This window comes from Trachypithecus francoisi, unplaced genomic scaffold, assembly GCF_009764315.1.
Source record: "Trachypithecus francoisi isolate TF-2019V2 unplaced genomic scaffold, Tfra_2.0 Lachesis_group9, whole genome shotgun sequence".
NCBI classification, from domain to species: domain Eukaryota; kingdom Metazoa; phylum Chordata; class Mammalia; order Primates; family Cercopithecidae; genus Trachypithecus; species Trachypithecus francoisi.
Genome location: NW_022681474.1, coordinates 73,208,114 through 73,221,549, shown reverse-complemented (window position 1 = coordinate 73,221,549; position 13,436 = coordinate 73,208,114). Strand labels below are relative to the sequence as shown.

The window sequence follows — 13,436 nt, the reverse complement described above, 5'->3', positions numbered from 1 at the left end:
AAGACATCCTCAACTTCATTAAGGTCACAGCATAGCCTGCTAGTGATAAATCCAGAGTTGTCTACCTAAAACAAAAGAAAGATCACCTGTATCTGTATTTATACTTAAAGGTAGAATAAAAGAAACGGGTATTACTCTAGGATGTCAGTAAACAGAAGAATGACACACTTTGTTATTCAAAACATGCTCAGAGAAAAATGTTAATATGCCACTAAATCAACTGGGAACAAACCAGTTATCTGCAGGATATTAAAATGATAGCTGGTGTTAAGGATGCCTCAAAACCAAGCCCATTATATTGGAAGAATAAATAATTAATCCAAGTAACTATACAGATTTTCTTCATTGTCTATGAACAAAACCACAGGTTGAATTCAACCTTAAAATACCAAGAGGCGTATTTCTTGGATTAGACTGGAAAGCTATGAGGCTGTTCCACAAAACCTGCATGCCCTCCCTGTTAGGGAATGTTGATGGTTCAGACACACATGAACCAGGGCTGAATATTTCTTAGTTTCAGAAGTTCACTGGGTCCCTCTTCACCCAACCATAAGGTAAATGCCATTTCATATACAGCTTTTTGAAATGCAGCTTATTTTATGATTCTCTGCTGCTGCTGCTTTATGGGAGAAATTTTATTTCAAAGTTTCATAGGATGTGAATTGAACTCATTATTTTGCTCCAAACTCATTGTTTAATTGACAGGAAACATGCATCTAAATCATCTTATATGCATGGCAGAAGCAGCTACATAAATTTAACTATGGGTGGATTATTACTATTTAGCATATTTATAGAATTTTAGATTCAGGAAGCATTTTACAAATCTTTTATTAGTTAATCCTTACACTTCTGAGTGCATCTGACAGGTAGTAAACAATGCTTTGGGGTTTAAATTGCCAATACATGAAAACTTTAATGGGGAAAAAGAAATCTACAGCCTTCCTCCTTGCTCCCAAATGTGCCTAGGGCACATTTTTGATACCTATTTCTTCTCACCAGAGACTAAGGTTAGTGGCCCAAGAAGCACAGTTGCACACACTGAAACACTAGTGATAAAAATATATATATTTTGGGTTTTGTCCCAAGTCAGGTGGCCAACACCAGGGGAGACCTTCTCACCAACAGCAAGATGATGTGACACGATTCTCAGCACACATACCTCCCAATAATACAGCGCATAAAAAGGCACATAAAGAAGCAGTCAATTTCTCTAAAACTATAGGGTAAACTTAGTTTCAAATTCAAATTCTAACAACGCCACACCTGGTGGACTCACTATTTGAGTGACATCACCAGTGATTACTTTTGAGTGATATCACCAGTGATTACTTCTCTTAAAATACATACATGTGTATTGAAAAATAAAACTCAATTTAAACTTAAGAGAATGCATATCTTCATTTTTTTTTTAAATTCCCAAGTATTAAAAACCAAGCTCCCTTGAATACCAATTCAAACTTTGTATGAGTGCTCCAAAATACCCCAGACACCACAAGGTGTGGCATAGCAGGGCAAAGCAAGCCTCAATAAATCAAAGTCTAGTTCTTGACCCAAACCTTTTTACAGCCCGGGGATTTCACAGCTAACAAACCAAAAAAAATCAATCCCGCATCACCTTAGGGCCCGGCATGAGGAGCTGCAGGTGCTGCACCTACTTCCAGAAGACCCCAGTGTGGCACGTCCAGCCCAGATTCTTATTTTTTCTGACTGACAGTGACTTTATCTCTCTAATCCCTCTGGCCACCCGCCTCCACCAGTGTGTGTGTGTGTGTGTGTGTGTGTGCGCGCGTGAGCGCGTTGGGGGACGCTTAGGTAGGAGGGTGCTCAAGATACCCAAAGTATTCTGGAAGCAAGCACCCTCTGCGGCCCTGTGCTTTGTCAGAGCAGCTGGGCTAGCTGTCAGGAGGTCAGCGAAAGGTAACCAGGTCACCCTCCTTTCAAGGGTGCAAAGGGATGCGATGCTCCAAGCTCTCGCGTCCTCATGAGTCTGCGGATGTGGGGACTGCGGGTGGGCAGAGAGACCCCCCCCATAATCCCGCCCACCCTGGCTCAGCTCCTCCCGGGAGCGCTCCCGCCCCGCCCCGGGACGCCCGCGCTACCTGGGGACGCTGGAGGCTCCCGCGGCGGCTCTGGGTCCCGCCGGGCGGCCGACGCTCGCGCGGGCTTTGTAAAGCCGCGGGGAGACGCCGACCCCGCCCCGCCCCGCCGACCCCGCCCTCTCCCACCTCGGCCGCCTTCCCCGCCCGCATCCCGGGCCACTGTCTCCGCTCCGCCACCTCTCTCCCGGCCCGGCTGCCGCTGCCCTGCTGGGCGGGGACCACGGGTCCCTCCCCATCCTCGTGGCCTGCCGGACAGTCCTCAGGCGGGACCCCAACGCCTAGGCGGTCCCGGGAGACCTGGGCCGCCGCCCCCCTGCCCCCCGGGGCTGTCACCCGCTGGCGCGTGGGGGCCCTGCTGGGACCCCGGTCTTTGGACCCGGCCCTTGTGGCCCCAGTGCCTGCGGCCTCGCCCTTCTCTGCGCAGGGCCCGAGGGGTCGCCCCTTCTGGAAGTCTCCCCAGGACCCATCCACCTCTGGGACTCGCGGGGGGCGCCAGCGGGAGCATCTCCTGCAAATGGACACCAAGTCTGGGGAAAGTTTCTGGTGATGTCAAGGGTCAGCATTTCCTTATAGGGACGTTCTCTAGCCAAGTGATGGAAACTCAAGGATTCCATCAGAGGGTTCTGCTGACATCACAAACCACACATGACTTGGTGTCCTGTCATGTCGTTTACATAAAGACTCTCCATCCTTACTGCAGCCTTCTGCATGTTCACCTTTGGAGGCCCCAGGCTGGTGACATTTCAGGGGCAGGGTGTAAGGAACTTAATTTTAAAGTAAACAACGTTAGAAACCCGCACATTTATACGTTTGCTGTGTACCAAGCTCTAAGTGTGGTCAGTTTGAATAGTTCAGACCTTCCAGTGGTCAAGATGATCGAGGCCAATCACTATTCTGCACTTCCTCATCTCCAGGACTTTTGGTCTTTTTACTCTTATTTTTCATTTTTCCCTTGATGTCAAGGAGAGGTGAAAATAAGCTGCAACAAGATCAGTTTGAAGAGCTTTTAACAACTAGGGTAAAACTTTATGGGAGAGGCAGTCTGCAGTCATTGGAAATAAGATAAGAAAATTATCTGTACACGTAACTGCAGTTTTACCATTTTTTTTTTTTTGCATGAGCTTGCGTAATGAAGGGCTAGAGGTAGCTATTATTTTTAGCAGAAATAATGCTTTTCTAAGAATTAAATAGATTAAAAGTATGATATAGCTAGGATGTCAGATCAGGATAAAACTCTACTGACAGAAGAATGAACGAAACGAGCTGATAGTATAGGAGATCCAACAACTCTTTAGAGTAGTAAAATTGGTTTTGTCTTGGAGTCTAAATTATACAAATGGATATGCTAGAAAACAGGACTTTTATAGCCCTGGTTGCCATTTAATGAATTATTTCCTTTTCAATATCTCTATTTCCTCCAACTGTTTCTAATAAGATGTAATTTCAAGATTGCTCAAAGCTTTGGACATCCATTCATTCTTTTCTTCTTTGTATTTTTTCTTTTCTTTTATTATTATTATTATACTTTAAGTTCTAGAGTACTGGGAAAACACGTGCCATGGTGGTTTGCTGCACCCGTCAACTCGTCATTTACATTAGGTATTTCTCCTAACGCTCTCCCTCCCCTAGACTCCACCTCCAACAGGCCCCCGTGTGTGATGTTCTCCTCCCTGTGTCCATGTGTTCTCATTGTTCAACTCCCACTTATGAGTGAGAACATGCGGTGTTTGGTTTTCTGTCCTTGTGAAATTTTGCTGAGAATGATGGTTTCCAGCTTCATCCATGTCCCTGCAAAGGACATGAACTCATCCTTTTTTTTATGGCTGCATAGTATTCCATGGTGTGTATGTGCCACATTTTCTTTATCCAGACTATTATTGATGGACATTTGGGTTGGTTCCAAGTCTGCTATTGTGAATAGTGCCACAGTAAACATACGTGTGCATGTGTCTTTATAGTAGCATGATTTATAATCCTTTGGGTATATACCCAATAATGGGATTGCTGAGTCAAACGGTATTTCTAGCTCTAGATCCTTGAGGAACCACCACACTGTCTTCCACAATGGTTGAACTGATTTACACTTCCACCAACAGTGTAAAAGCATTCCTATTTCTCCACATCCTCTCCAGCATCTGTTGTTTCCTGACTTTTTAATGATCGCCATTCTAACTGACGTGAGGTGGTATCTCATTGTGGTTTTGATTTGCATTTCTCTGATGACCAATGATGAGCATTTTTTCATGTGTCTGTTGGCTGTATAAATGTCTTCTTTTGTGAAGGGTCTGTTCATATCCTTTGCCCACTTTTTCATGGTTTTTTTTTTCTTCTTATAAATTTGTTTAAGTTCTTTGTAGATTCTGGATATTAGCCTTTTGTCAGATGCAGATTGCAAAAATTTCCTCGCATTCTGTAGGTTGCCTGTTCACACTGATGATAGTTTCTTTTGCTGTGCAGAAGCTCGTTAGTTTAATTAGATCCCATTTGTCTATTTTGGCTCTTGTTTCCATTGCTTTTGGTGTTTTAGTCATGAAGTCTTTGCCCATGCATGTGCCCTGAATGGTATTGCCTAGATTTTCTTCTAGGGTTTTATGGTTTTTAGGTCTTACTTTTAAGTCTTTAATCCATCTTGAGTTAATTTTTATATAAGGTGTAAGGAAGGGATCCAGTTTCAGCTTTCTACTTATGGCTAGCCAGTTTTCCCAGTACCATTTATCAAATAGGGAATCCTTTCCCCATTGCTTGTTTTTGTCAGGTTTGTCACAGATCAGATGGTTGTAGATGTGTGGTATTATTTCTGAGGGTTCTGTTCTGTTTCATTGGTCTATATATCTGTTTTGGTACAAATACTGTGCTGTTTTGGTTACTGTAGCCTTGAAGTATAGCTTGAAGTCAGGTAGCGTGATGCCTCCAGCTTTGTTCTTTTTGCATAGGATTGTCTTGGCTATGCAGGCTGTTTTTTGGTTCCATATGAGCTTTAAAATAGTTTTTTCCAATTCTGCGAAGAAAGTCAGTGGTAGCTTGATGGGGATAGTATTGAATCTATAAATTATCTTGGGCATTGACCATTTTCACGATATTGATTCTTCCTATCCATGAGCACGGAATGTTCTTGCATTTGTTTGTGTCCTCTTTTATTTCATTGAGCAGTGGTTTGTAGTTCTCCTTGAAGAGGTGCTTCGCATCCCTTGTAAGTTGGATTCCTAGGTATTTTATTCTCTTTGAAGCAATTGTGAATGGGATTTCACTCATTTGGCTCTGTTTGTCTGTTCTTGGTGTATAGGAATGCTTGTGATTTTTGCATATTGATTTTGTATCCTGAGACTTTGCTGAAGTTGCTTATCAGCTTAAGGAAATTTTGTGCTGAGACAATGGGGTTTTCTAAATATACAATCATGTCATCTGCAAACAGAGGCAATTTGACTTTCTCTTTTCCTAGTTGAATACCCTTTCTTTCTTTCTCTTAACTGATTGCCCTGGCCAGAACTTCCAATACTTTGTTGAATAGGAGTGGTGAGAGAAGTCATCCTTGTCTTGTACCAGTTATCAAAGGGAATGCTTCCAGTTTTTGCCCATTCAGTATGATATTGGCTGTGGGTCTGTCATAAGTATCTCTTATTATTTTGAGATACGTTCCATCAATACCTAGTTTATTGAGAGTTTTTAACATGGAAGGCTGTTGAATTTGTCGAAGGCCTTTTCTGTATCTATTGAGATAATCATGTGGTTTTTGTCATTGATTCTGTTTATGTGATGGATTATGTTTCTTGATTTGCATATGTTGAACCAGCCTTGCATCCCAGGGATGAAGCCAACTTGATCTTGGTGGATAAGCTTTTTGATGTGTTGCTGGATTCGGTTTGCCAGTATTTTATTGAGGATTTTCACATCAATGTCAATCAGGGTTATTGGCCTAAAATTCTCTTTTTTGTTGAGTCTCTGCCAGGCTTTGGTATCAGGATGTTGCTGGCCTCATAAAAATTAGGGAGGATTCCTTCCTTTTCTATTGATTGGAATAGTTTCAGAAGGGATGATACCAGCTCCTCGTTATGCCTCTGGTAGAATTCGGCTGTGAATCTGTCTGGTCCTGGACTTTTTTTGGTTGGTAGGCTATTAATTATTGCCTCAATTTCAGAACCTGTTATTGGTCTATTCAGAGATTCAGCTTCTTCCTGGTTTAGTCTTGGGAGGGTGTATGTGTCCAGGAATTTGTCCATTTCTTCTAGATTTTCTAGTTTATTTGCATAGGGGTGTTTATAATATTCTCTGATGGTAGTTGTATTTCTGTGGGATCGGTGGTGATAACCCCTTTAGCATTTTTTATTGCGTCTGTTTGATTCTTCTTTCTTTTCTTCTTTATTAGTCTTGCTAGTGGTCTATCAATTTTGTTGACCTTTTTAAAAAACCAGCTCCTAGATTCGTTGATTTTTTGAAGAGTTTTTTGTGTCTCTGTCTCCTTCAGTTCTGCTCTGAACTGTAGTTATTTCTTGCCTTCTGCTAGCTTTTGAATTTGTTTGCTCTTACTTCTCTAGTTCTTTTAATTGTGATGTTAGGATGTCGATTTTAGATAGATCTCTTCTGCATTCTCTTGTGGGCATTTAGTGCTATAAAATTTCCCTCTACACACTGCTTTAAATGTGTCCCAGAGCTTCTGGTATGTTGTGTGTTTGTTCTCATTGGTCTCAAAGAGCATCTTCACCTCTGCCTTCCTTTGGTTATTTACCTAGTAGTCATTCAGGAACAGGTTGTTCAATTTCTATGTGGTTGTGTGGGTTTGAGTTCCAGTTTGATTGCACTGTGGTCTGAGAAACAGTTTGTTGTGATTTCTGTTCTTTTAAATTTGTGAGGAGTTTTCTACCTCCAACCATGTGGTCAATTTTAGAAAAAGTGCGATGTGATGCCGAGAAGAATGTATATTCTGTTGATTTGGGGTGGAGAGTTCTGTAGATGTCTATTAGGTTGGCCTGGTCCAGAGCTAAGTTCAAGTCCTGGACATCCCCGCCAATTCTCCAAATTCTCCATCTTGTTGATCTGTCCAATACTGACAGTGGAGTGCCAAAGTTTCCCATTATTATGTGGGAGTTTAAGTCTCTTTGTAGGTCTCTAAGAACTTCCTTCATGAACATGGGTGCTCCTGTATTGGAGCATAGATACTTAGGATAGTTAACTCTGATCCCTTTACCATTATGTAATGGCCTTCCCTGTCTCTTTTGATCTTCATTTGTTCAAAGTCTGTTCTATCAGAAACCAGGATTGCAATCCCTGCTTTCTTCTGCCTTCCACTTGCTCAGTAGATCTTCCCCCATCCCTTTATCTTGGACCCATGTGTGTCTTTGCACATGAGATGGATCTCCTGACTACAGCACACCGATGGGTCTTGACTCTCCATCCAATTTGCCAGTCTGTGTATTTTAATTGGGGCATTTAGCCCACTCATATTTAAGGTTAATATTATTATATGTGAATTTGATCCCACCATCATGATGCCAGCTGGTTACTTTGCCAGTGAATTGATGCAGTTTCTTCATAACGTCAATGGTTTTTACAATTTGGCATGTTTTTGCAGTGGCTGGTACCGTTTGTTCTCTTCCATGTTTAGTGCTTCCTTCAGGAGCTCCTGTAAAGCAGGCCTGGTGGTGACAAAATCTCTCTGCATTTGCTTGTCTGTAAAGGATTTTATTTCTCCTTCTCTTATGAAGCTTAGTTTGGCTGGGTTGGAAATTCTGGGTTGAAAATTCTTTTCTATAAGAATGTTGAATATTGGCCCCACTCTTCTGGCTTGTAGGGTTTCTGCTGAGAGATCTTCTGTTAGTCTGATGAGCTTCCCTTTGTGAGTAACCTGACCTTTTTCTCTGGCTTCCCTCAACATTCCTTCCTTCATTTCAACCTTGGTGAATCTGACAATTACGTGTCTTGGGGTTGCTCTTCTTGAGGAGTATCTTTATGGTGTTCTCTGTATTTCCAAAATTTGAATTTTGACCTGCTTTGCTAGGTTGGGGAAGTTCTCCTGGATAATATCCTGGAGAGTGTTTTCTAACTTAGTTCCATTCTACCTGTCACTTTTAGGTACACCAATCAAACATAGATTTGGTCTTTTCATGTAGTCCCATATTTCTTGAAGGCTTTGTTCATTTCTTTTCACTCTTTTTTCTCTAATCTTATCTTCTCATTTTATTTCATTAATTTGATCTTCAATCACTGATATCCTTTCTTCTGGTTGATCGAATCAGCTATTGAAGCTTATATATGCTTCACACAGTTCTCGTACTGTGGTTTTCAGCTCCATCAGGTCATTTAAGCTTTTCTCTACACTGGTTATTCTAGTTAGTCATTCATCTAACTTTTTTCAAGGTTTTTGGCTTCCTTGTGATGGGTTAGAATGGTTAGAACATGCTCCTTTAGCTCCAAGAAGTTTGTTATTACCAACTTTCTGAAGCCTACTTCTGTTAACTCATCAAACTCATTCTCCATCCAGTTTTGTTCCCTTGCTGGTGAGGAGTTGTGTTCCTTTGGAGGAGGAGAGGCATTCTGGTTTTTGGAATTTTCAGCCTTTCTGCTCTGGTTTCTCCCAATCTTTGTGTTTTTATCTATCTTTGGTCTTTGATGTTGGTGACCTACAGGTGGAGTTTTGGTGTGGATTTCCTTTTTGTTGATATTGATGCTATTCCTTTCTGTTTGTTAGTTTTCCTTCTAACAGGCCCCTCAGCTGCAAGTCTGTTGGAGTTTGCTGGAGGTCCACTGCAGACCCTGTTTTCCTAGGTATCACCAGCAGAGGCTGCAGAATAGCAAATATTGCTGCCGGATCCTTCCTCTGGAAGCTTCATCCCAGAGGGACACCCACCAGAATGAGGTGTCCATTGGTCCCCACTGGGAAGTGTCTCCCAGTCAGGCTACATGGAGGTCAGGGACCCACTTGAGGAGGCAGTCTGTCCATTATCAGATCTCGAACACTGTGCTGGGAGAAGCACTGCTCTCTTCAGAGCTGTCAGGCAGGGACGTTTAAGTCTGCAGAAGCTGTCTGGTGCCTTTTGTTCAGATATGCCCTGCCGCCAGAGTTAAAATCTAGAGAGGCAGTAGGGCTTACTGAGCTGTGGTGGACACTGCCCAGTTCGAGCTTCCCTGCTGCTTTGTTTACACTGTTAGCATAGAACTACCTACTCAAACCTCAGCAGCGACAGACGCCCCTCCCTCCGCCAAGCTCCAGCATTCCAGGTCGATCTCAGACTGCTGCACTAGCTGCAAGCAAGGCTCCATGGGCATGGGACCCACCGAGCCAGGCGTGGGAGGGAATCTACTGGTCTGCCAGTTGCAAAGACCATGGGAAAAATGCAGTGTTTGGGCAGAAGTGTGCAATTCCTCCAGGTACAGTCACTCACGGCTTCCCTTGTCTAGGAAAGGGAAATCCTCTGACCCCTTGCACTTCCCAGGTGAGGCGATGTCCCGCCCTGCTTCAGCTGGACCTCCATGGGCTGCACCCACTGTCCAATCAGTCCCAATGAGGTGAACCAAGTACCTCAGTTGGAAATGCAGAAATCACCCATCTTCTGCATCAGTCTCACTGGAAGCTGTAGACTGGAGCTGTTCCTATTCGGCCATCTTGGAAGTGACCTTTTTCTTTTCTTTTTTAAAGATAAGGTCTCACTCTGTGGCCCAGGCTAGACTGCAGTGACACTATCATAGCTCACTATAACCTTGAACTTCCACCCTCATGTCATCCTCCAACTTGGCTCCCCAAAGTGCTGGGATTACATGTATAAGTCACCACACCTGGTCCCATTCATTCTTTTTCTTTTTTTTTGAGATGGAGTCTAGCTCTGTTGCCCACGCTGGAGTGCAGTGACCACCTCTGCTCACTGCAAACTCTGCCTCCTCAGTTCAAGCAGTTCTCCTGCCCCAGCCTCCTGAGTAGCTGGATTTACAGGTATGCGCCACTGCGCCCCACTCATATTTTGTATTTTTAGTAGAGGCAGGGTTTCACCATGTTGGCCAGACTGGTCTCAAACTCCTGACTTCAGGTGATTCACCTGCCTTGGCCTCCCAAAGTACTAGGATTACAGGCATGAGAAACCTCTCCTGACTGGTCCCATTCATTCTTTAAAGAATGCAATGAGGGCTCAGCAACTGGCTGGCATTGAGCTTGGTGCAGGTAATATAAGTGGGAACCACATAGATAAATACAAGTCCTGCCTTTTAGGAGCTTGCTTACATTATGATAAGGGAGGAGACACCTGCTAAACAGTCAGGTGCAAAAATGACTAATTGCACCTTTGAAAAGTTGTGTGTGGAGGCATGGAGTGGTAGGAGAGCACATCCTCTGAGTGGTTTTAATTTTAGATTCCTCTTTTGATTTGATCCCTAGAATTATTTCTTTTTTCTTCTCTTTCTTTTTTTGTTTCTGATACAGGGTCTTACTGTGTCACCCAGGCTGGAATGCAGTAGCACAACCTCAGCTCACTGCAACCGCCACCTCTCGGGTTCAAGGTGCTTCCCGAATAGCTGGGACTACAGCCACTGGTGCATGACCATGCCCAGCTAATTTTCATATTTTTAGTAGAGATGGAGTTTCCTCAAGATGGCCAGGCTGATCTCGAACTCCTGGCCTCAAGTGATCCACCAGCCTTGGCCTCCCAAAGTGCTGGGATTACAGGTGTGAGCTACTGCTCCCGGCCCCTAGAATTATTTCAAGCCAGCAAAGATTTTGATGTTGTTACCCTTTCTTTCATATCCCATATCTAATCCATTAGGAAATCCTGATATCTCCATCTTCCGAAGGTATTTCAAATCCCAGGTCTACTATCTTCCAAACTAGCATTGTTTACTTGGATTTGCGAAAAAGCCTCTAAACTTGTCTTTCTACTCTTAGTCTTGCCCCATAGTCTGTTATCCAGATAGCGTTTAATGTGACACTTTTTGAAAGTATATATCATAATTCATGTCAATCCTCTGCTCAAAACAAACAAACAAACAACAACAACAACAAAAAACGCTCAATGGCTTTCTGTTGCTCTCAGAATACAATACAATATGACCCTGTCCGTCAAGGTCTTACCTGCTTGCCACCTCACCTCTCTTACCTCTTACGCTACCACTGTCCTCTCCTACATCTTGTCACAGATTCTCTGGCTTTCTTTTGCCCTTTTAACCTCACTCTCCTGTCTCTTGACCTTTGAACTAAAACTCCTGCAAATATTTGGAGTCTTGCTCCTCGGTTACATCAGATGTCTACTCCCATGTCTACAAATAGCCCCCTTTCTCAATCCCCTCATTCTTTGTCTCCTTAATTTACTTTAGTTTTCCTTTTAATATACAAGTTAACATGTGCGTGTGCATTGTCTGCTGTTTTCCCCCTACAGTGAGAACAGCAACTTGGTTATAGTGCCAGGAACATAGAAAGCATTCAATAAATATTTGTTGAAAGTAACCATATAAATTATATTATAGAATGAAGTTTTGTGTTCCCACAAGATTCATGTGTTGAAACCCTGATCCCCAAATATGACTGTATTTGGGGATAGGGCCTTTAAGGAAGTAACTGGGCCCTGATCTGATAGTATTAGGGTCCTTATGAGAAGAGACATCTGATAACTCACTGCCTGTCTTCATATGCATACACTGAGGAAAGGTGGTGTCAGCCGATACTGGGGAGGTGGCCACTTGCAAGCCAGGAAGGGAGCCCGAACTGAATCAGCTGGCACCTTGATTTTGGACTTTCCAGTCTCCAGAACCGTGAGAAACAAATTTCTGTCATGTAAGGCACCCAGTGTATGATATTTTGTCATGGCAGCCCAAGCAAACTAAGACAAATTACACAGAATATAGTACAAAAGAAACAAGGAGTTTAGATAGAATCTACACTCACAGAGTGTCATGAATCATTTTAGGATCACTCCTGCAATTGAAAGGTGTAATGGTGTGACCTTTAACCGGTAAATAACGCTTTGCAGCCCTTCTCAGAATAATCGAGGCTTCAAGAATACTCTTATGTTAACCTGAGAGTACAATAAGAGTTCAAGATGAATGAATACATTTTACTTCTTTTTTTTGTTTGTTTGTTTTCTACAGTCATGAATGGTTGAAGCTCACAGGAGAAGGAATTATCTAGTTACAATATGGGAAAAATGCTCTATGAAAGTTCCCAACTGATCACAATGTAGGAGTCACATGCAGCTGGGTGCCTAGAGCATAGCCATGACCTGTTGCTATTCAAGCAAAATATCAAATGCTTCCAATAACAGCTTCAGCTACCTACCACAACTGTTTATACTCTTGGTCTCCAAAGTAGGCCGTGAGGAATAAATATTAGAGCTTCCACTTATATTTTTTAATAAAAAAGAAACTAAGCCTCTGCAAATGTACAATAAACAGATAGAAATTGGCACCCTTATTTGCCTAGAGGTCAGCTGGTCTCTTGTCCTTCCTTTCAGAGATATCCTGAGGAAACACTGGGAGAGTCACAGTATGGAGGGGCTACCGTGTGGTCTTTACACTTCTTTCATTTCCAGTGTGTTGCCTCTTATTGATGTTTATGTGTGTTCTCTTAAGGCACTGAAGATTCTATTATCCGATTTTAACCAAGTGGAAGTATCAGAATGGAAAAGTGGCTTACAGGGATTTCTGCAGAGAAGACAATACTAGTAATACAAGTTTAAGCAACAACAGGAAATTGATGGAGTTGACACGTTTCCTACTGTATTCTTAGCCTAATGGAAGAGGTTAGCAACAGTGATGATCTATCTTATTCAGACTTACAAGAAATCAGCTCCTCCCTTCCATTGAGATATAGGCTTACATTTACTTTTATTAATGATGAACCTTGCCTTGAATATATTTATTATATTTTGAGATGTAGGCCAATGCCAATGATAATATGAAACATTGTGGCAAGCAAAATATTAATAAATATGATATGTTTCATCATTACATGATATTTCAAATTAACTTGTGTGTATGTTTTATAATGTACAATGGTGTGTGTAATAAATAAGCAATCTTATTAATAAGTTAACAAATAAATAAATATTGGTGACATATAATGAACATTTCTAACTGATGTACTGCTTTATCAGAAAAGTTTGGAAACCACGGATTTACATATACAGGAGTAAAATAATTTATTGGAACACAAAACCTTGGTCTTGAATCCAATTTTTATTTATTTATTTTTATTTATTTTTGTGAGACAGAGTCTCATTCTGTTGACCAGGCTAGAGTGCAATGGTATGATGGCTCACTGTAACCTCCACCTCCCAGGTTCAAGAGATTCTCATGCCTCAGCATCCTGAGAAGCTGGAACTACAGGCACAGCCAATTTTTGTGTTTTTAGTAGAAACATGG

At 42.3% G+C, this 13,436-nt stretch overlaps 1 protein-coding gene across 7 annotated transcripts in view; it reads right to left on the bottom strand.

Moving 5' to 3' along the window:
- Positions 1–2,192, bottom strand: part of RHOBTB1 (Rho related BTB domain containing 1) — a 132,172-nt gene extending 129,980 nt beyond the window's left edge. For 5 of the 7 annotated variants that reach the window (XM_033208510.1, XM_033208508.1, XM_033208506.1 and 2 more), the window contains exon 1: positions 2,103–2,192. The gene's annotated coding sequence lies outside the window, so the exon portion shown is untranslated. The remainder of the gene's footprint in view (positions 1–2,102) is intronic. The other 2 variants (XM_033208507.1, XM_033208513.1) reach the window with 1 other exon arrangement.
- Positions 2,193–13,436: the final 11,244 nt, after the last annotated feature.